This window comes from Lycorma delicatula, chromosome 4 (genome assembly GCF_047948215.1).
Source record: "Lycorma delicatula isolate Av1 chromosome 4, ASM4794821v1, whole genome shotgun sequence".
Classification (NCBI taxonomy): Eukaryota; Metazoa; Arthropoda; class Insecta; order Hemiptera; family Fulgoridae; genus Lycorma; species Lycorma delicatula.
This window is the reverse complement of record NC_134458.1, coordinates 179039068-179062601: the sequence shown is the minus strand read 5'-3', so window position 1 is coordinate 179062601 and position 23534 is coordinate 179039068. Positions and strand designations below refer to the sequence as shown.

Genomic DNA, 23534 nt, shown 5'->3' with positions numbered 1-23534 from the left:
TATAATTTGTCTGGTGTTACAGAAGTACTTTTTTAATTTAAGAATAAACAATTGACTGTACGTATTTTATATACTTCGTTCATTAGGGTGTGCTTTGTTAATTAAAACTTAACAGTAAATTGTAGTCGGTGAACCTACTCCTTAAAAATTTAACTACTTCTGGACTTCTAATACGATGACCTTTCACTTAAAAAGACGAACATTTAATATATGCACAACCCACAGATAAAATTACTTTTTATTAAGAAATATTTCATGGAAGTATGTTAACTGTCGTAAAAAAATGGGTGTATGCAACCTGCAATGAGTTATTACTGTAGTTAACCATAAAATGATCAGCCGTTTTTAGGTATAACAAGCATATAAAGCATATGAGGAATGAAGTAGTTTCTCGCTGACTTTCTAACTCGATAATGAACACCATTACTATCATAGAAAATAACCCCAATTTTTGCTGTTTGACCTGAAATGATTTTAAATTTGTCGTAGCCATAACAATCGAATTCTGTAAAATAAGAGTTCATAACATTTATAAAAAATATTACGATCTTCATTCCCCCAAACTGACTACACTTTGCTTCCATTTTTTGCTATTTAAAAAATAGGGATAAAATATTCGGAACAACATTTTTTCATAAAAATTTAGATTTAAAAAAGAAATTAAAAAGAAAATTTGCTTTCTCTAACAGTAACAATTATCATAATGCACCCAGTCCCTATGCTAAACATTTTGAGAAAACTGTTCTTGTAAAAGTGAATATTACTTGGATTTCGGTGGGCTTGGTAAGCAAGCGCGCGCGCGCTTGTGCATCATTGTATTCGGCTCAGTGAATACAATGATGCCGAACAGTAGTGAAACCACTTCCTCATTTCTCTTATTAAGCTTGGCATGTGAGGCTTATTATTCTGGAAAGTAGAGATTGTTTTTTTTTTTTTATAGTAGTGATGGTATCTCATTTCACATCACTTACAATACGTTTGTTAAGGTGTATAATATTTATAGGTTGCTTATTTAAATTGTGCAACATTTTAAAAATTGTTTTCTAAATTTTTTTTTGTAACGCAGTATTTTAGGTTTTTTAACACCTGCAGTCAGTTTTTATATATTTTTTTGAACAATTTTTTATATTTAAAAACAGTATAAAGCTGTATACGAACTGGTACGGAAATGGACACACACACACACTCTCCATAATGCATCCAATGGAAGCATTGGATCACCCAAGGGTATTTATTATTTTACTTTTTTTGACTGTTTAATTTTATCAAATTAAAAGGCATCTCTCTTAATTGTAAAGGAATTTTTAGGTCGTACATAATTTTATTGGAGACCTTGTCGTTTGACGTTTCCCTAAGTTGATTTTTAAGAATTTCTTGTTGGTCTTGAATAATAGATTAAGAACATCTGCTTTAATATAATGTAAATAAAATATTATGGTTCCATTTTGAAGATACTGATGGCATTTTAAAAGCTGTTATCGTTGTTGGGTTTTAAGGGAAGTGTTTTAAATCTTCTTATAATGTCCTAACGGTTGTTGTTTTCTCTCTTCCGAATTAAAAATTTACTTTTCGTTGTGTTTGTTGTTTATATTAAGCTCTCTTAAACCTTTAAAAAACTAAACAACATTTTCTCTTCATCATCCTTTTTTTAATTATGTAAAATAAAATAGTTTCTGCTCAATAAAAAATAAATCAGTTGGGTCTATGCGGGTGTTACTACGTTTTAACAAATTCTCTGAAAAGCTGTTACGATAAATTTATATTACTCTACCCACAGCAGCACTAATTTAATGAAATAAGTAATCTTATTTTGTTTTTCTTTTTTTACAAAATGTATAAATATATCGGAAAAATGATAATGCAATGAAAAGAGAATTTCCCATGAAATTTTCTAATTAATCTAAAAGAAAAAATATGAAAATATATTTAATTATTCTTTAACTGCAAGCATTGGATCTAGTTACAGTTACTGGTGGCGACAATGAGAAATGAATTTTGTGACGTGTGAAAAAATGTCAAACACGATAGGGATTTGATCCCAGAACCTTCCAAATTATGAAAGCCAGGATACTGTTATTCTGATTCGGAGGCTAAATATTTTTTTAAAATAAAAACTAAGCATTTTATAACCCTCTATATGGGATTTGGCAAAACAGTTTATATATTCAGTTGGATAATACTATGCCCCAGAATTATGGGAATAGAAGATTCTTATTAAGAAATCTTGAGTCGTATGTAAGGTGCGATATTTATATAAGAATGAAAACCAATTTATTTATATAGTCTGTATAAGACGATTGATCAGTAATATCCTACCCCAAATCGGGAATGGACTTCTGCCGGAAAAGGGTGAGGTACTCCTGTTTGTCTAGTTTTGAGGTCCTTCATGAGGGTAAAGCGTCCCTTTATCATCATTCACCCGTTTCGCTTAGCCTCGATTCTTTCCTCTTGGGAAATTTTTTCTATAGATTTTCTGGACCACCCTCTGGACTCTGGGTGTACACAAAAACCAACCCCGAGCTGATACACTAATCGGAAAAAGACAGGCCCAATTTCTCTTCATACAGTATGAAGAGAAATAGTGATAGTGCATTGAAAAGAGGATGTTCCAAGAAATTTTCTAATCAGAAAGAAAAAAAAAATGAAAACACATTTAATTAATTACTCTTTAACTGCGGGTATTGGATCTACAGTTACTGATGGCGATAATGCCAGTGTTAATAACAATAATAGTCTTAAATATAGTATTTTTGTTAATTTTTAACATAACAGTAGAGTTAGTGTTATACAGAATGTCCCGGGAGGTGTTGGACAAATTTAAGGAACTAATTCAGGTCAACAAAATAATAAAAAAGATTCGTATACAAATGCCCTATTTCATTTTCTATCTGTCCGCCATTTTGTGTGATTTTAATAAAAATGTATCTGTTAGGTATTTTAATAAAATTTGGTGTACATGCACTTAACAACGTCTATTATAAAACAGATAAGAACAAAACTTCCAAGACAGCGGCCATTTAAATTTTTTTAATAATTTGTAGCTGCATTAATATTAGTTTTATCAAATTATGTTATATCAAATAAAATATTAAGCTTTATTATGAACAAACTGACGTCTCATTTGTTTAAACTGGTTGATAAACAGTAAACATACGGTTAAAATCTCTAAACTGCAAAATTTATGCATTCTGACAAGTTTTTGCCTATTTTCACCATCTAAAAATAGAAATTATTACTAACTAGCCGTTCAGCACTCGCTTTTTTCGGCCTTCCCGTCTACCGCTGGACCTCCGGTATGTTAATTATCCTCATGCTTGTGAGAATAAAACTGATAAAACAACAATTAAAGCTGTTCAATGTATAATAACTATCGGTGAATTGTAATTTCTTCAGAGCTTCAGTTTGGGCAGCACAGACTCAAAATTTTGAGCGGTCTGAAATACGCGGGTTTCAGAATAGTCGGCTCTCATCTTAAAATAGTAGCAGTAGCTGGTTGGTTTCCCTTCTTTCGTACGAGTAAAAAGTTATTTTAAACAGTTCTTAGCGTTACTCTACAAACACCACGAAGAGGTACTTCTCTCTTTTTTTAATGTTTTTTTAGTCAAGCAACGGAGAGAGGTACAGCCAGTCGCGTCGCATGCGCAGTAACAGTGGTGTGTCGTTCAGAGCAACAGTTTGGTCAGCAGAGAACTCGAAACTTTGAGGAATCTGAAGTATGCGGGTTTCAAAATAGTCGGGTCTCATCTTAGTAAATAGTTAAATAATCGGAAACAGGTCTTGCCAGAAGTGGCGCGTCGCATGCACAGTAGTTGTGTTGGTTGAAATACCTCGTCATACACCGTCACACCTTTATACTTTTCTCGATAACCGTAAGAGAATTTGAAAAAGACAAAAATTTACAAAAGACCTTTTTTTTGTAGAAAATTCAATTTAAAATACTGTTAGTGGTCTCCGAATTGCTTTTGACCAACGGTTTGGCCATAGTAAAGTTAAGTATCTGCAAAGAACATACTTCGGTCGTTACCGCAAGCCATTAAAACGTCTGCCTTCTAAAACTGTGAGACATTTCATAACGGCGATAGTCATATATTCTTCTTTCCAGGTATAAAAACTATATTCAAGCCAAATTTAATTTCAGTCGGCTGCATAGTTTCTGTGTGAAAGAATAACAGACTCGTATACAACATTAGATTTTTGTATGTATAATTATATTAGTTTTGATTCAGTTAGCTTACATCAACCGATATGAAAAATGAGATGTCTTTTTATCACAATAAAAGGCTTAAGATTTTATGTTTTTTAAACTAATATTTACGGAGATATTAGTGATTAAAAAACTGAAATGGCCGCCGTCTTGGAATTTTTAAACTTGTTTATTTTTACTTCCTTGTACAAACTAAAGGAAGTTTGTGATCGTGAAAAATTTCGGTTTTCATATTTCAACGGACATATCCACTTTGACCATCCCTGAATCCATTTTGACTAGTTTCGGCGTGACGTCTGTATCTCGGGTAACTCAAAAACGATTAGTCATTGGTCGTTGAAATTTTAGATTATTGATAATATCTAGTTGTGCACCTCCCCTTTTGATTGCAATCGACTCAACCAAAAGTGTCCAAAAAAGCCCGAAATACAATTTTTTGGGGATTTTTTCTTTAACTCTAGTAATAAGCCCTCATTTAGTACTTTTCAACGATATATTAGTGGCACTTATTTTCATTGGTTCCAGAATTATAGCCAAATGAAAGTTTAATTAATGAAATATTTGGATCTTACAAGGGGAAGGCATATCGGTTCGAATCAGCCTTCATATACTTTTTTTATTTTATTTAAATATATTGACTTATTAATAATTATTAACCTCTGATTTAAAAAAAAATCAGAAGTTATTAGTGAAATAAAATTTTATGTACCTTTTAATTCAAAAATGTTTACAGAGTTTAATAATTATTAATAAATCAGTAATTTAAATTTAAAAAAAGTTAAAAAAAAATTATGTACATGAAGTCGGATTCGAACCGATGTGTCCATCGTTACAGATCCGACGTGTTCTCACTTACATCGCATAACTACATGAGCAACGTGAAATAGATTGATATATAAACTAATATAAAATGTGATACGGACACCACAAAGAAATGTAATGTCCACCAGAATGCAGTTGTAGTTCACTTTATTAAGTTGTTTATCCACTTTATTTAAGAATTGGAGGATCGTATCTCACTTTCAAATGAAATAAGTTTAAATGAAGTGCAGCAAAAAATGTGTATATGTAATAGGCGTACAAGAAAGTCATGTGGTGTCCACATCAGGTTTTTTTTAGATTTTGTTTGTACATTCACACCAAATTTCATTAAAATATCATGTCCGTTTTTAAAATAGACATTTTCATTAAAAAAACGCGAAATGGCGGACAGGAAAATGAAGCAAGGTAGGATATTTGTCTAAATGAACGTTTTTTTTTTTTTGATCTCCTGAATCAGTTTGACCAACATCTCCCTGGTTATTTTGTTTCGTACAGGGGGTTTTGGGTTTTACATAACAAGTTTTTAGGGTTTTCCCTGATTAAAATAAAATATTGTTTTAGCGTATATTTCATGTTATTTTATCTGTTAGCGTAAAATTTTATTGCATTTACCATAATTTTAATAGCACAATACATAACGATTATAAAGTTATTTTTATAGTAATAAAATTGTTTTAATATTTGATGATTTAAGCAGTTTAATCATACTTCCCTGTTTACTTTTCTTCTTAAGTTATTAGTTAAAAAGAAATGAAGGGAAGTTTATGCATAAGCGAATATTGTAGTTGTGTATATTTTTTCAACGATCTAATTGTTTATTTACTATAAAAAAAACAACTCGTGACCTCAAATATCGGCAATATATATATATATATTTTTTGCTTACCGGCTGTAGCGATAAGTGCCGCTATAGCTTTTAACGGAAAAGTATACAGTCCGATTAAAAAAATCTAAAAAATGGTTATTTTTTAGTTTTGGGTCTTAGAAGTATTAAAAATGTTTAACAAAAAAAGTAATAGTTATAAATAATTTTAAATTATCTACTAAAAAAAATTTATTCCTTTGTTCCCAAGTTCAAAAAATCTATTTTTGTACCTTTATTTCGTAGGTAAAAATTTTCTTTTACATTGAGAACGTGTTTTACTACAATGTAATTCTCCGGTTACACGTAGGATCTATTTCATAACTGTCGCAACAAAAGAAACGGCAGTGCGTGGTAGGTTCATTGTACAGAAGTGACTAAATAAATGTATCTCTTTTTCTAACCATATCGATATACTGTATGATTATTCTTATTTACGTATTTAGGTCGTTGTTTAAAATCTATTAATTTAACTTAGAATTTTGGATTGTAATTTTACTTTAAAATTAAATATAGTGTGATTATTACTTGTATTAATCACATATATATTTGAAAGTATTTGTACCAATTTGTTTTTTCTTTAAATTATGCGTCTGGCGTACTGACCATATTGTCGTAATTTGTTTATATTTCTTTCGGCTGTTGTAGAATTATATGTAATAGTTTTAAGGTAAACAAAACCCATTTGATGATCTCATCGTTACGTCGCGTTTAATGGCCATTTATTATACTCCATTTCATCATCTAAATAAACGGTTGATTCACTTTTTTATTTTTGTAGTTCATTTCCTTAATTTTTATCTTTAACTTTAATTTTAACCTTTATATCTTCCTATACGTATATAAAATTGGTCAGTTCGAAGTATACATGTATATAGTTTTTTAACCATTTTGTACTACGGTGATTTCTCAAAGTTAGATATTGAAATTGTATCGAGCATTATTTAATTTCGGTGATTTACTGAAATTTATTTTATTAAATATGGCTTCGCCTTTTATTTTAGCATTAGCTACATGCCCGTTTACATCCGGGTTGCCCTTCGCTTCTTCTTCTCACTTTGCTATGAATTCATAAAATATTTCTTGTTAAACTAGGCTGAGAAAATGTTTCACCTCATAATTGGAATAAACGTGTAACAAGAGAAATATTTTATTTTAATGTGTTTTATGCAATTAATACTTCAATTGAACCAGTATTTTTCGAATTTTGAAACATCCCCTTCCCAATTCTTTTTTATTTTTATTTTTTCTGTTTGTGGGCGAAAAACGCTTTGGCGTTATCATCGCCCGGTAGGTATTATTAAAAGGGTAATATAACTCCGAAATAATAAGCTATACAAGGTCCAAATGTAATATTAATTATATAATAAAAATTTACTAAAACAAGCCAAGAAGGCAAAATAAAACCCAAAACTAACATCACAGACAAAGTTGACAAAACATTAAAGATAAAAGAATAGAATAAAGAAAGTATAAAAACTTACCTAACTCTGATGGGTTGTGCAAAAATCCTCACCCCGGATAGTAAAATTAAATTAAAAAATCAAATCGAAAATAAAGGTTAAAATTATTAAAAAACTCTCCTTACAGAAAAACATATATAAGTATATTAAATCCTTTGCAGTAACCCAGTACTATGCAAAAAGAGAAACATTTGCCCCAAAACCCTGCCATCATTACCCAAGACATCACGAGTGCTGCTGGGTATATTAAACTGACGACGCAATGCCGCATAACATACGCAGTCCACGAGAATGTGGTGCACAGTCATGCGGCAGTTGCATCGTGTGCACAGGGGTGGGTCTCCTCCCGACATTAGATATTCGTGTGTGATCCTCGTATGCTCCAACCGTAACCGGCAGAGGACCACTTCCTCACGACGAGAGTTCCTGCAAGAGGAGCCCCACAGCAACACTGAGTCTTTAATCCGCCGAAGTTTACTATCGACGACAGCCGTCCAGCCACTTTGCCACCTTGCTCGCAGTGATTGTTTTATATGTTTAACAAAATCAAAGGTAGTAGCTCGGGTGGTGAAAGGAGGCTGAATACACGCATCTTTCGCAGCAGAATCCGCCCTCTCATTACCAAGAATTCCAACGTGGTTAGGGATCCAGCAAAAACCTACCCCCTTGTTTCGTTTTTCTAACTCAGCGATTTTATCATAAATGCCAACGACGACAGGATGTCCGGAATAAAGGTTTTCCAACGCCTGGAGAGCACTGTACGAGTCACTGCAAATAAGAATGTTCCTGTATTTAGGGCCAACGATACTTAGAGCCCTCTCCACAGCGAGTAGTTCCGCAGTGAACACACTCGTAACACCGGGTAGGCCAAACATATAAGTCTGTTCATTGAAAACAAAAGCACAACCAACGTTACCGTCATGCTTCGACCCATCAGTGTATACCACCACGTCTGGGTTCGACTTGGTGAGAAGAAACTGGAACACCTGCTGGTAAACAATAGGTGGCGTTGATTGTTTATCATACGTTGTAAGATCAAACGTAAAATTTACATGGTTTATTCTCCACGGGGGATTCGAGCACAGACATGATGGAAAGAACGACGGAGTGCCAACATTCATACGCTGCAGCAGAGTTCGTGTATGGACACCCACAGGCGCAGTACAACGTGGACGGTCCTCATACTTCCTCAAATTAGGATTCTTAAAAAATGGGCCAAAAGCTGGGTAATTCGGCTGTCCGCTGAGACGGGCAAAATAAGATAACAAGAGCTGGTCTCGTCTATCCCAAAATGATGGCTCACCACTGTCTACAAGTAAGCTTGCGATAGGGCTTGATCTAAACGCACCCATGGCAAGCCGAAGAAAAGAATGTTGCACACCGTCCAGCATCTTAAGTACGGTTTGACGAGCTGAGGAATGGGCGACACAACCATAATCCAAACGGGAACGAACAAGGGAGTAGTAAAAACGTAACATACACGACCGATCGGCCCCCCAGTTGGTGTTACCCGCATCATATCCAAAAGTTTGGAACACTTTGTCCTCAAATCCCTCATATGTGTGACCCAAGTAAGACGGCTATCAAAAAGCAAACCCAGAAACCTGACGTAAGTAGAGACAGCAATAAGCTCCCTGTTCAGAAAAACCCGCGGATTAGAAGGGTTCCGTAGCTGAGAAAAGACTACACATTTCGTCTTGTCGAGTGAAAATGTGAAACCAGTAGTCCCTGACCAAGCCTCAAGGCGAAATATAGTGTTCTGCATCAGTCGCTCCGCAGTGGGTGTAGATCGGCTCGCAACGTAAATAACAAAATCATCAACGAAAAGACAACAAGAGACAGGAGCCTGTACACAAGTGGTAATGCTGTTTATGGCCACAGAAAACAAGGTGGCACTTAATACACTACCTTGCGGTACCCCATTTTCTGAGACGACACTGTCTAAAAGTGAATCGTCTACACGAATACGAAACGTCCGGTGATTCAAGAATCTCCGGATAAAAGCAAGCATGTTGCCAGTGATCCCCCACCTCCGAAGGGTGTCTAGAATGCCACGTCGCCAGGCCGTGTCGTACGCCTTTTTTATATCGAAAAAAATAGCAACGAGGTGTTGGCGGTTCAGGAAGGTGTTTTGTATGGCTGTCTCCATCGGCACCAAATGGTAAATGGAAGATCTCCCATGCCGGAAACCACGCTGTTCCGAAGAAAGAAAGCCATGTTTCTCTAAGTACCTCGCAAGCCTGCGGTTCACCATCCTCTCCATTACTTTACACAAAACGCTTGTTAAAGAAATGGGGCGGTAGCTTAAGGGATCGGGTTTCTCTTTGCCAGGCTTTAGTACCGGTATAATAAATGCCTCCGACCAGTCAGGCGGAAAGACTTGTCCGGAGAATAAACCATTGTAAATACTCAAAAGATGTTGTAGTGCTGAGCCAGGAAGGTGCGAAAGCATACAAAGGCGAACGTTGTCCGGTCCAGGGGAAGTGTCACGCGAGTTCCTAAGTGCTTGTAACAATTCTTTAAGTAAGAATGGAGTGTTCAATTCACCAACCGAAACACCAATATTCAATGCCATTACTTCCATCCGTGGTTTTTATCTCTGAAAGTCGTTACTATATGACGAGGTGAGAGACACCGAACGGAAAGATTTCGCTAAAGCATTTGCTACAGCCGAAGATGATGTAAGGAGTTCCCCCTCATCGACAAGACCGAAAATAGAATGCCCTGGCGACCGGAAAATTGCATGGATTTTGCTCCACACAGTAGATGTGGGAGTAGTACGTGAGATGGAGTTCACATACTTCGTCCACGAATTCCTCTTAGCGGCCAAGAAGACCCGACGGCATACCGCCCTAGCTCTGCGGTACATATCTAGATGTTCATTTGTAGGTCGATTATTGAATTTGCGTAGAGCACGCCGTCGATTCCGAATAGCACACTTGCAATCATCATTCTACCACGGAACGGAAGGACGTTTAGGATTGCCCGATGTTTGTGGGACATATTTGCTGGCAGTCTCAAGTATTTTGGACGTAAGAGAGGAAAGGTGCAAATTTGTGAACTAGAGGCTGATGTAACCGAAATTGATAATTTCTTAAAGGCTCTTAGGCTGCTGTAAGAATTTTAATTTTTTTTTGTCGATTGTTATTTACATTTCATTTTTAAAAACTATCCCCATCCCCCTTTTTACTCTCTCAGTGCGTCCTTTATTCAATTTCATACTTCGCGATTAAGTTTCAAAAATACATCAAGAAAATAAAGTCGTTACTATGGAAAGCTATGATTATTGATAAATGATTTTCGAATTGTAGGACAAATTAGATTTGGGAAAGTAATTATAATGAAAAATTAATAATTTTGGAAATATTGCGTTAGAACGTTGGGCTCTGTACCCTTCAAACTTATCGATATGCTACCAAAGAAAAGAAAGAGCATTGGTCAAATAAATCCTGCAACAAATAAAAGACAACGAAAGCCCGGGTAACCGAGCTAGTGTATGTATAGATCTCTTAACTTTCTTTTGGTCTCTACAAAAAAAAAATAAAAGTTTTGTTAGAATGTACTTGGTATGGCTGCATTCTAGGAAAAGACCTCAAAGACTAAAAATTAAGTTAAAATTTTATACTACATTTATAGAAACATTTCTTTTTTTAAATATCTAAAATAAAAGCTGTTACGAATTCTTTTTTTTTTTTTAATTTACTAGATGGAGATAAATTATACAAAAGTATGTCCAGATGCAAGAATTAAAACGTTTATGTGTTTTTATTAAAACACTTTGGAAAACCTTTTTGGATTTCGATAAAAAGAATTCTTCCGGTTAATTGAAGCTGAAGTTTCATATCGTAAAAATACGAATGAGTTACAACATTTAGTGATAAACTACTCTTGATTTATAGGGTTTTAAACCCACAACCGTAGTATTCTTTATTTATTATTTTTTGCTTAGGCCTATAATAAGAGCTCTTCAGTGCACGCACAATTTTGTTTATCCTATACACCATACGAATAATATACAGGATTATCATAAAAGAATGGTGCGGTTTTGAACATGGTTTAAATTAAAACAGAATTACTTACAGTTTATGTTTTTTATTTTTCATATTTGTCGTCTCAAACATTTTTTTACATAATTAATAAATTTCAATATGTGCGCCCTTAGTCGCTCGACAAATGTCCAAACGATACTCAACTTCTCTCCAAACATTGGTTAACATTTCTTCGTTAATGGTTGTCATCGCTTCATTAATCCTGTTTTTTAAGTGGTTTAGGTCGCGAATTTTTTGTGTATAAACAACGCTTTTGATGTACCCCCACAAGAAAAAGTCGCAAGGTGTCAGGTATGGAGGGGAAAGTATGGGTCCTTGCCGGCCTATCCATCGATCTCCAAATTTTTCGTTCAAAGCGTCCGTGACCGATGCATTGAAGTGCGGGGGAGCACCATCTTGTTGAAAATGAAGTCGATGAATGTTTTCGAGTTCATCCGGCTGAGGAAAGCAATAATCGGTTAATATGTCAAGATACACAACTCCATTAATTGTTTTTTAAGCAAAGAAGAAAGGCCCTATTACACGATTTTTCATCACACCACACCAAACATTAACTTTTAGCGAATCGTGTTGTTTCTCAATAATTACGTGTGGATTTTGAGAGCCCCATATTCGTGAATTGTGTCTGTTAACACATCCATTCATATGGAATGTAGCTTCGTCTGTAAAAATTATATCGTCTAAAAATGATTCGTTTTCACTTATTCTGTCCAACATTTCAACAGCGAAATTGTAACGTTTTACACCATCATCGGATTCCTGCAGTATCTGGATTTTATAAGCGCGTAATTTCAGTTTTTTATGTAAAACTTTGTGAACTGTTGATTTTGGAATACCTAATTCGACGGGGATGGACTTCCCAGGACTTCTAATTGCCGATTGTCTAATTAGTTCAACCGTTTCGTCTGGTACACTTGGTCTGCCGGTTGATTTCTGTTTCTTAACTGATCCAGTTTCTTCGAATTGTTTGAACCAACGTGTTATGTTATTTTTGTGTGGTGGATCTCTTCCGAATTCACGTCGAAACGCACGTTGAACTAAAATTACGGATTTTAATTCAGCCATCAATAAAACACACTTTGCTTTGTCTTTATCCGAGAACATAGTAACTCGCTAAACTCACCGCAACAACAATACAAGAACTGACGTTGTGATTACAACTGCTGATAAACAAACTTTTGGGTTGGAGGCTTTCAGGGATACCGATATAACATCTAGACATTTTCCTACAATCTTCCTATGAATTACTGAAACCGCACCATTCTTTTATGATAACCCTGTACTGTATTGAACTTCATACATTTAGTCTGTGGGCCAAATGGAATCGTACACCTTGAAGTTCGTAGACTATATGTATACCTAATGAATTTAGTTGATCATAGAACCGCATTGGTACTCAGTGGTAATTCCCGGTGGTTGGTACTTCATAACTGTATTTGCGTTTTCTTGTACCGGTATGTAGGTACTGTTCTACTTAACCGCTAGTATATTCCTACCGTAGAATAATGGTGTATTAAATGTTTTACTATTACTGTATTTGTCTTTTTTCTAACAGAAATCATAAAATAATTTTCGTAGAACATTTAATCAGGGGTATAAATGTCTTAAATGAAACATAATATTTTTTTTTTATTTGTTTTCATGCATTATAATATTTCTTTTGTTCTGTGTATTAAATTTAATACCATTGAATTACAGGCCATAGACTTAGGCAGATTTTAAATTTTATTTTGATAATGAGCTTTAGAAATTTGATTTCAGTTGAATATTATAATTATTGTATGATTGTTTTAATTGACAATAATTGAATAAACGTTATCATATCATTGGTTAATATAAATGCTGAATCGATAACATTTTTTTTGTTCAGTATATGTGTATATAGAGCAACAAAACATTTTATATATGTACAAAGTTCAAATGTCATTTTCACTATAGTTTTTTATTCATTCGATACAGTAAGGCTTAAAAATGGCGTTCAGACGTTGATATTTTTAGTTATTACAAAATTTTAAATTAATATAAAAAATATAGTCTTTTGGACGTAATTTCTGTAATATCTCATCTATTTTTATTAAACTTTATATATGAATTTGGCCTTGATAAAACATTCAGACTTAGAATAAGTTTTCAAAAAATGTGTGGTAGGCTTACCTTCTCTAGACCACAGTTTTTTACTTCCTTGTACGAAGTAAAGGAAGTATTGTGATCGCAAAAAACTTAGGTTTTCAGATTTCGACGGAAATATCCACTTTGACCATCCCTGAATCCATTTTGACTAGTTTCGTCGTAACGTCTGTATCTTGCATAACTCAAAAATTATTAGCCGTAGGATGTTGAAATTTTGGATTTAGGACTGTTGTAATATGTAGTTGTGCACGTGCACCTCCCTTTTTGATTGCAATCAACTGAACGAAAAGTGTCCAAAAAAGCCCAAAATCCAAAAAGAAAATTTGGATTTTTGACTTTTTCTTAACTGCAGTAATATCATTGTGTTCTTTTCAACGATATATCATAAGTGGTACTTATTTTCATTGGTTCCAGAGTTATAGCCAAATGAAATTTTAATTAATTAAATATTTGGATCATCGATTCGAACCAGACTTAATCTCCTTTTTTTAAATTTATTTATTTATTAATAATTATTAACCTTTGTAAAACAATATTACGATAAATAATTGAATAATAACAATAAAAATAAAAAAATATGAAAAAATATCAGAAGTAATTAATGAAAAAAATGTTATGTACTTTTGCATTTAAAAAAAAAAATATGTATATGTAATTTAATAGGTATACAAGGAAGTCATGTAGTGCCCACATAAGATTATTTTATTCTTGCTTTACTGTTATCAAAATAGTTATAATTAGAAAATAAATTTAATTTTCATACATTTTTGAACAAATTTTGTCTAAAACATTTTTCAGTTTATGTCTATTAAAGTAAAATTCCTTTGTTAATTAATTGACTTATTTTTATTACTTTCTAGAAATTTACGAACTACAAAAAAAAAATTGAAACCACTTGAACATACGTATATCAGATTTTTATATGAATTCTCTTACTTGGCTCGTTTGTTGTCCGCTCTATTAGAAATTACCTGACTAATATACGAATTTGACTTACAAGTACGAAAGGAGATCCTGCCCATTACTGTAAATAATTGATTCAGTGAAACAGTGCTATTACGGGTAATATTATAATGCTATGAAACACAAAAATGCACTTCTTAAACGTTTAAAAATTAGACAATGCTCATGAGAAGTTGGAAAGAGCATAGAATAGAAATAATTTTTTATCTTGATATAAAATTTATTGTAATTTTAGGGGCACCAGTACGTAATTCATTTTTTCTTGTTTTCGTGCTATTTTTACAGAGCAATGTTGCTCATTAATCCTATTATTGAATTTACCTGTCGTTTAGAATAGGTTTAAAGTATTCTTTAAAAAATTCGAAATTCAATTAATAAAGCACAAAAATATCGAATTGTCGATCTTAATCAACTTTGGAATGTTTAGCCACCGTCAAAATTAATCTTATTGTAGTAGAAACATCGTTTAAACTATTGGGACAGTGTACGTAATGATTCGATGACTGTCGTGAAGGTCTTCCATTACATCCTGTTTTTTATATTCTTAATTTTTTTTTAATAATTTGTCGATAAAAAATAACGACATCAAAAACCAATGCAAACAAGATTGAGTACATAATGTGTATAGTAGTGAGAAGAACAAGCTTAGAAACAAACATGGGCTTAAAGGTGGAGTTGCCCTCGTGTACAAGGTATCTAACGTGTAACCTCTAAGATAAGCTTTGAAATTGTCTCTGATGTAACGGGTAGATCGCTTCAAGAAGTAGGAGATATATTCAGTTGCTGCAAAGGTTACTTTTAGCTTCCCTTCCGACTACACTATCCTTTATTCCTTATCTAAAATGAATTTCAGCCGTCATTTTGAAACTGAAAATTTTATGAAAAATTTCTTACATTTTTCTTTCTACCTTTTTTCTGTTTAGCTTCCGAAAACACCGTAAGGTATTACTTCAGCGGATGATATGTGTGTGATTGTAAATGAATTGTAGTCTTGTACAATCTCAGGTCTCGCGTTTCTGAAATGTGTGGTTAATTGAAACCCAGCCACCAAAGAACATCAGTATCCACGGATCTAGTATGTCTTTTTACCTAATACGCTGGAACCTTACATAAAGATTTCATAAAAAATGGGAACACGCGTTAATTATAAACTGCGTATCAAATACAAATAAACACAGAGTGTGCCAAAAGGTTGACTTAAAATATGATCTGCTTCGCTTGGTGAATTATACGATGCATCGATTAAAAATATAAAATATTTTTTATATTTAGATAAAGAATTTGTTTATTTGAAATAACTGGGAGTAACAAATCATGCGATTTGTAATTGCAGAATTTTAAAAACTGGTAATGGTTCTAAGAATTTTAGGAATAGCAGTTTTTCAATTTTTCTTTTTTGGGCACTCAAAAGTTTCCGTAAATAGTCTGATAACATTCTTAATAAAATTTTTATTTATATTTTAGTCTGTCAAAACTAAAAATTTTGTACTGTATATACATTATACCAGTTTGTTACTTACGTACATTAAAAAAAAAAAAATATTTGATTTCAGTGTACTTCAGTTTTTAATCTTAGAAAAAAAAGGTGTCTATTGTCCATTATTTTCGCTTATTTAAGTCTTCTTGTCTAACGTAGTGCAGTTGAATTTTATAATTTGATTTACATTCCATAAAAATGAAGATCAGTTCTTCGGCATTACACCGCCTTAGATATACTGTAGCAGGTAATAATTGAAAATAATTTCTGTTTCTGCACTCCGGCAAAAATATATCAATACGAGACTGCGGGAGAATGCTGTTACGATCTTAACACATATCGGTACTTTTTCGGAATTTCACAGCCACTGTACTGAATTTCATTCGATATCAACGTAACTTCTGTTAATTATATGAGTTTAGCGAGCGAATGTTATGTTATGGTTAGATTATGTTAATTTCCTGTACTGACGAATTGTACGTATATCAGTTTAAGCTAACCAAACGTATCCTACGCTCGCTTCGCTCACTAACTATAATTAACGTGGTTATATTGATATCATACGAAATTCAGTACAGTGGCAATGATGTTCCGAAAAAGTACCCACATTTCACATATCAATACTTCTCACATTCACTTTACGTAAAAATAGCACAACAAACTTTGTTGAATGGTACGAAACTTTGTTGAAAATTTATTGTAATTTTGATTTAAACGTTAGCTGATTTTCATGTGAAAAATTTGACTTATCCCATATTTAGGGGACACGGATGAAGCAATGGGTTTTATTTGTAAATTAAAAATTAAAAAAAAACTTCATACAGAAAATATTTATGCGTAAGTCATGTTTATTTTCTAATACGTTCAGTGTACATATGTGCACTGAACGGTAGCTACTGTAATGCGGAAATAGGAGTCAAAGTGACGAGTCGCATCAACTCTGACAGGAGGGGAATAAGTTCTCATGGTGGGAGAATGCTGTACTACTATTCGTGAGACGTAATTTTTACTATATTCGATAGTCTGTATGGTTCAAGTACCGGGTGTTTCACAAAGGACGCAGCCCCTTTGTTTTAACGACGTGAATTTATTACAAAAATATTAATGTTAATAAATTATTTATACAACAATGTCCAAATTACCTTTAATAACTTTACAACAAATGTTGAAAATGATTTCTGTGATCCCGATGCAGGTTCGTGCACGTTTCATAACACTTGCAGCCACTTTTCTTAATGTTTGCTGAGTAATGTTTGAAATCTCACTTTAAATGCTAGCCTTCAATTCAAGTGTATGGGGATTGATTTTTAAAACTACACTTCACCCCCAAAAGAAAAAATTGCTGGTGTAAGATCTTGGGATCGTGGAGGCCACAACTCTTTTGATATCAAACGATGGCCAAAAAATTCCCGTAACATATCTAGCGTTTCATTAGCAGTTTGATACGTTACGTTATCCTGCTAGAACCGATATTCTCGTTCGTGTAAATCTAACATGACAATAAACTGTTCGATTAAGTTGCGATAAACCACACCGTCTACAGATTTGTCAAATAATAAAGGTCCTGTTACACGACGCCGGGAGATCGTACACTGAACACCAATTTTACGTGCGTGTAATGGAAGTTCGTGAAACGTGAGGATTTTCAGCGTTCCATATTCGGCAGTTTTGGCTGTTATTGTAGCATCCGAGTGAAACCATGCCTCGTTGCTGAAATAAGCATGATCCAAAATTTTAATACCGTTGTCATCGACAAGAGAACGAAATCGACGACAATAAAGTTTCCTGTGGTCTACTTCTTTCAGCACTTGAACGACACCGATGCGATTGTAATTTTTTAGTAACCCTGAAAATTGTAGATAGTGAAAGCCCAGCCTGTGAAGGTAACTTTCTGAGCGTTTTTTGGGTTAGCGAGTCAAACGTTCTTTCACATCTTCCTGAACTTTTTCTGTTAATAGTGACGGTCGACCTGTACTTTTTCGATCGTGTACACTCCCGTTCTCACGAAATTTATGAATCAAACCCGACATTCCCGACTTATTAGGAACTGAAGGATTGGGAAAGTTTATCCGAAACTCGTCTGACTCGTTGGTAAGCTTTATACGCGCAATAAGTCGTATGCGTAACTTCTATTTTCTTAATTGTAGGGTTTCGTCGTCCTTTTTGAAACACCTTTATATTAATATTTTTGCATGGTCTTTAGCTTGTCTAATTATTATATTTCTGAAGCGGTAATGATTTTTTCGGTATCCTGTAAATTGTAGTTTAATCTGTTTAATTAATCAAGAATTTTTATGAGATCTGATCGTAGAAATAATTTATTACTTCCTACAGGATTTTGAATAAAAACGTTCTTTTAAAAAGAAAATGTTATTTTTTTACTTTTTTGGCTGGTAAGCCGTGTATCTTCATATGTACTACATACCTCGCCAAAAGGTCAAAGCTATCACTAACCAGTTAAAGATATCACTAACCAGTCAATGGAATTTATAATTCTTGTTGAAGAATTCATTTCTTTATTTACTTTTGTATTATTTCCTTGATTTAAACTAGATATCAGTATATTAAAATGAGGTTTTTAGACATGTAAAATCTCTGTCACTTAATTTGCTTTTTTTTTATACTGCTGTTTTTCTTTTCCTTATTTTGTTTTTATTATCAGACAACTGATTTGATGTGCGAAAAACGACTAAATTATTAGCTTTTAAGTTAAAAGAGCTGAATAAAAATTTATATTTTCTGCGTACCAGATCGATGAATAATTAACATTTCTGATAATATGTATTACTTTAATTAGAAAGTTTCTAATGATAATTTAAATTAAATAAAAATCCAATTAATTAACTTTCGATGACAGTTGAATTCACTTACTTTATTCGACCAGTTTTTCTACTTTTAAATGCCTCATTAAACTTTCTGTGAACTTTACATCGTTAATTTTTTACTGTAAATAGGATTCATAATTGTAATTTTGTTAATTATTCTATTACAAGACAGTAATTTTTCTTATTATATTATGAAAAAAGAACACATTGCTTAGCTTTACTTCAAATTAAAAATTTTTTAACAAATTTTATTTCATATAACTATTGTGTTAGTGTTACTTTAAGAGTCACTTTAAATTTTATAAAATATTTATTTTGTAATATTTTATTGAGAAATCTGTTGCTTATTGATTGATTAAATACTTTCACTTAAATAATAATTTAAGTAATTCGTATAATAAAGTATTTAAATGTAAATAACTGTAATTAATGTTTTTTCTTTTTTTTTCTTTTATTTTTAATACAATTCATTTCGATATCTCCATACAAGTGTTGTATTTGCTTTTATAAGCTTTTTAATTTTGTTTATTTTTATATCGGTTTTATCGGTGTGAAAAATTCGTATTGCTTAAATACTTGCTGAATTAAAATAAAAAATATATATATGATCTTTACGATGCGCAAAGGTTAAGTTTATTTTATAGAAAATAGAATAAGGTTATTTGTTTAGTGTAAGTTTTTTTTCAACCACGGACATGCTATTCACGTATTTTAATGAAAAAGATTATATGGATGTAATGAGATGTGGAAAAATTGTATGGATGTAATGAGAGATCAAAAAATTGTAGACCTTTAGTGTTCGAAAAATCGAACACTAGACCAAACAAAGACCTAGATGTAGTGTCATTTGTTGTGGATTTCTAAACACTATTTTAATATATAGAGTGTTTGAATTTATCAAATATTGTACTTCCACTTGCTTCTGTTGTTGAAATTTTTTATTGAAGTTTTTCTTCTATTTTGTAATGTTCTAAAAATTTCCTTGGATAAGTTTCTAGTGTGGCCTTATCAAACTTTTTTCTGTAGTTATAACTGTATATCTTACATTATACATATTGATTTTATTGTACATTCTAGGTTGCTGAAATACATACTTATGCTGTTACTAGTTTCTGAACCATAGCAATCTTTCTTCCTATCTACCTATTATTATTATATTACTCCCTTTACTATATTACTATATTATTACTACCTATTTGTATCCTAATTCTTTTATCTCCAATAAAGTTATTGAGTGCTGTGAACAAAAATAACGAATTTCTGGTTTTGAAAAACTTCCTACAAATAAAGATTTGGGTGCAGTTTAGTTTAAATTTCAAAATATATTTTATCCTTGTTAATTTGGATATTATTTATCTATGTACTGGCATTTTAAAAGGTATGATATTGATTATGGTATATGTATAGTGGAAACTTCCATTCACGCTGAGAACTCCATTGATATAGAGCTGTAAATACTAGTTTTCTGGGTTCTAAGCTCAACCTATACAAAAAAAATACAATGAATCTTGTAAATTTTCATCCAAATCATGGGTAATGAGCGATATCTCATATGAATCGTGAAGTATTTTCAGATTTAATACTGAATAAACGTTTAAACCGACCAATCATCACTTTTTTTTTACATCATCCATCTCTGAAAAATATTTGTAACGTCCCTTTGAAAGATGTGAACCTTAATAATATTTCCTGAAAAAAATGTCGTAAAGAGGAATGAAACCGGAATGTCTCGGAATGAAACCCAGAGCACGTCTAGATATTCGGAGGTGGCAACCCCACCACTAGTTTTAGCTTACACAACGTTCAAGTACAATCACGAGAATCTCATGTTTATGACAGATACGCTAACAGCCTCGGACACCGGACAGATTTTTGGATAAGAATAACCGGAAAGTTAAAAAGATAAAATTTTGGGATTACAGATAAATTACAATTGGCAATATGGAATGTCAGGGGATTGTCTTCAGGGAAGATGAGTTGAATGATGAAGTCCTTAAAGGCCGGAAGGTAGATATGAGACAAATAAAAAAATTAAAGAGTACGAAAGACATGCAGGATTATTGTAAGATATAATTAAATATCCCAGAGTCGACGACCATGTGCCGGAGTGGCAATTCTGGTAAATTAAAAGTGGAAAAAGCAGATTTCTGAGTACTCTTATATAAATTAACGAACATTGACGGTTAGGTTTAAGTTTGAGAGACGTTATCGTACAGTTTTAGGTTTTTATGCTCCTGAAGAGTGCAAGGAGGAAACATATTTTTTATTACCAGCTCCAGAAGGTCATGGATGAAATTGTTGGGACAGACCATCTGGTGGTTGTTGGCGACTTCAATGCTAGGGTTGGTAATTTACATATACCGAATGTAGTTGTGGTTTTTGGAGAGAATACAGTAAATTAAAAGAACTAAAATGAGCAGGAGTTGCATCAGTTTGTGTCCTTTAATAGACTCAAAATCATTAACATCTTCTTTCGGAAGAAGGACATTCATAAATTAACTTGGAGTACGAGGGATATAAGATCGTTGATAGTTTACGTATTTGTGAGTAACAGAATAAAAACTCTGTGCAGTATTTAAGACCTTATAGAGATTATGATATTTACAGCGATAGGAAAGGATGCGATTATGGCGAGAAGATGGAAAAAGATGTCTGATTGGTCGAGAAGGTAACGATGAGGTTTATAAAGTTACTCTTTTACTGTAGGAGAGTGTTCGTCAGTTTTATGCGGATAGATTACAAAGGAGTTTACAATCTTAGACCAAAATGTGTGACGACAGTTCAGTCAACTAAGAAATATATCGGTGGATTAATGGTTTCCATTAACGATATACCGTGTGGTTGTGTTGTGTTTGGCGGTATCTCATGTCTTGGAAAACTGATTTTATTTTTTACCTACTAATTCGGTAACTAATCAATCGGCTATAAGTTTACTTAGCACACATATTGACTTTCCATTTCTGTTTAATTGAAAACGTTTTTGTTTGTTGAGATATCTACAATTTGACTACATCGTTATTATTTAAATTTTATAGTTCACTTTAGTTTTAATCGTATTTTGACTTTTTGGATGAACAAAATAACATTTTAATGCAATTGGTTTTTTCAGAAGTCAATTTAAATTGGCTTTTTTTTGTTGGAATAATTGGTAATTGGAATCGGTTAAGTACTTTTTGCTTTGATAGCGAAGCTGCTGTTAGAATTAAACATTTTATAACCGCAGTAGGTTTTATACATTTGATATGTGTACATGTACAATATACAAACACACTGGTCACTTGCATTCACTTAAGTTGACAACTCATTTCCGGTCTTCTTAGATTTTATTTCTTTATCCTAAATAATAGTAACAATAAAGTTGTTTGAACTACTTTCTTAGAAGTTTAATTTTTTTTGTTATACATTTAAAAAAACATTTTTTTTCTGATTTCACGCAATTTCTTTTTATTTTAATAAAACGTAACCTTATTTTTATTTAGCTATAGTTGTTTTTCTTGAATATTTTATTGATTGTTACGCTAAATATATTTGTTTTCCTATCTTTTTTCTTTTTTTTTCTGTTTTTTATTGATAAAATAATTATTTTTGTGACCGATTGTATTATAAATAGTCCCGCCTTAAATTCCGTTTTACTTTTCTTGTTTATATATATATATATATTTATTATTAATTACTTTTCATATTTTAAATGGATTTAATTTTCCTAACTGAGCGATAAACTTCCCTCATAGAGTAATTCGCATTGACGTTTTTTTCTCAATTTATGTTCATCTGATATCAAATTTACTGTATTTTTACAGGTTTGTAGCGTTAATTTTGTAAATTTGTTACTAAAGAAAAATGGAGTTTTCGGGACCGCAATTTATAATTGTTTGAACAATTAATAAGGAGAAATTCCTGTAGCATATTTTTTAGTTATTTTTGTTGATAGGTGGATTAAAACAGAGGCTTCTGATTCAGTTAGAATTATTTCTTATTTAACATTATCTGCATACTGTTTGAATACGAGGGATTTTAATAATAATTAATTTTTCGCAGTTAGAAAGAGGATAAAGCTAGGTGCAAGATGTAAGAACTTGTAGGGGTTATGTCATTTACAGCGTTCATTATTTAGTGATAGGTAAGATGGAAAAAGATGAATCGGATTGACAAAGAGGGTAACGATGAGGTTTATGAGGTTAATCTTTTACTGAAGGAAGGCATTCGTCAGCTGTATGTGGATAGATCAGAAAGAAGTTTATCTCTCATCCTAACAACGGACGACGTAGAAGTAGAGTGGAATAATATTAGGATGTGTATTCAATCAGCAGCGTGTGAAGCTCTCGAGAAGAGGAGAAATGTGAGAAGTAAGAAAAAATTAAAGCTCTGGAATGCGGATATTAGAGATAAGTTGCAAGCGTATCTTGAGTTCTTACAAAGGAAAGCATTAGAATCATGGGAGGTTTGTAAATCTAATAGAAAATTAGCGAAGCGAATCGTGAGACCAGCCTATCAGGAGTCACGGGAAAGGTTTGTGAATGTGATAGAACACACTAGATTCATGGGAGGCAGTCACATGACTGCCTCCCATAAGTACATACTTATGAGGAAAATATATGGCTTATGCTTGATTATGTGGCTTCTATGAATGTCATATTGGATTTAGAATGGAGGAATCATTAATTGTGGTTTGATGAAGAGGATTCAGGTTGTTGGGATGTTGAGCTGTGATGGAAACTCGGTAGATTTAATAACACTGA

At 32.8% G+C, this 23534-nt stretch overlaps 1 protein-coding gene across 1 annotated transcript in view; it reads left to right on the top strand.

Annotated features, from left to right (window-relative positions):
* Positions 1–23534, top strand: part of LOC142324119 (apolipoprotein D-like) — a 111921-nt gene that overhangs the window by 961 nt on the left and 87426 nt on the right. The gene's annotated exons all lie outside the window — the stretch shown is intronic.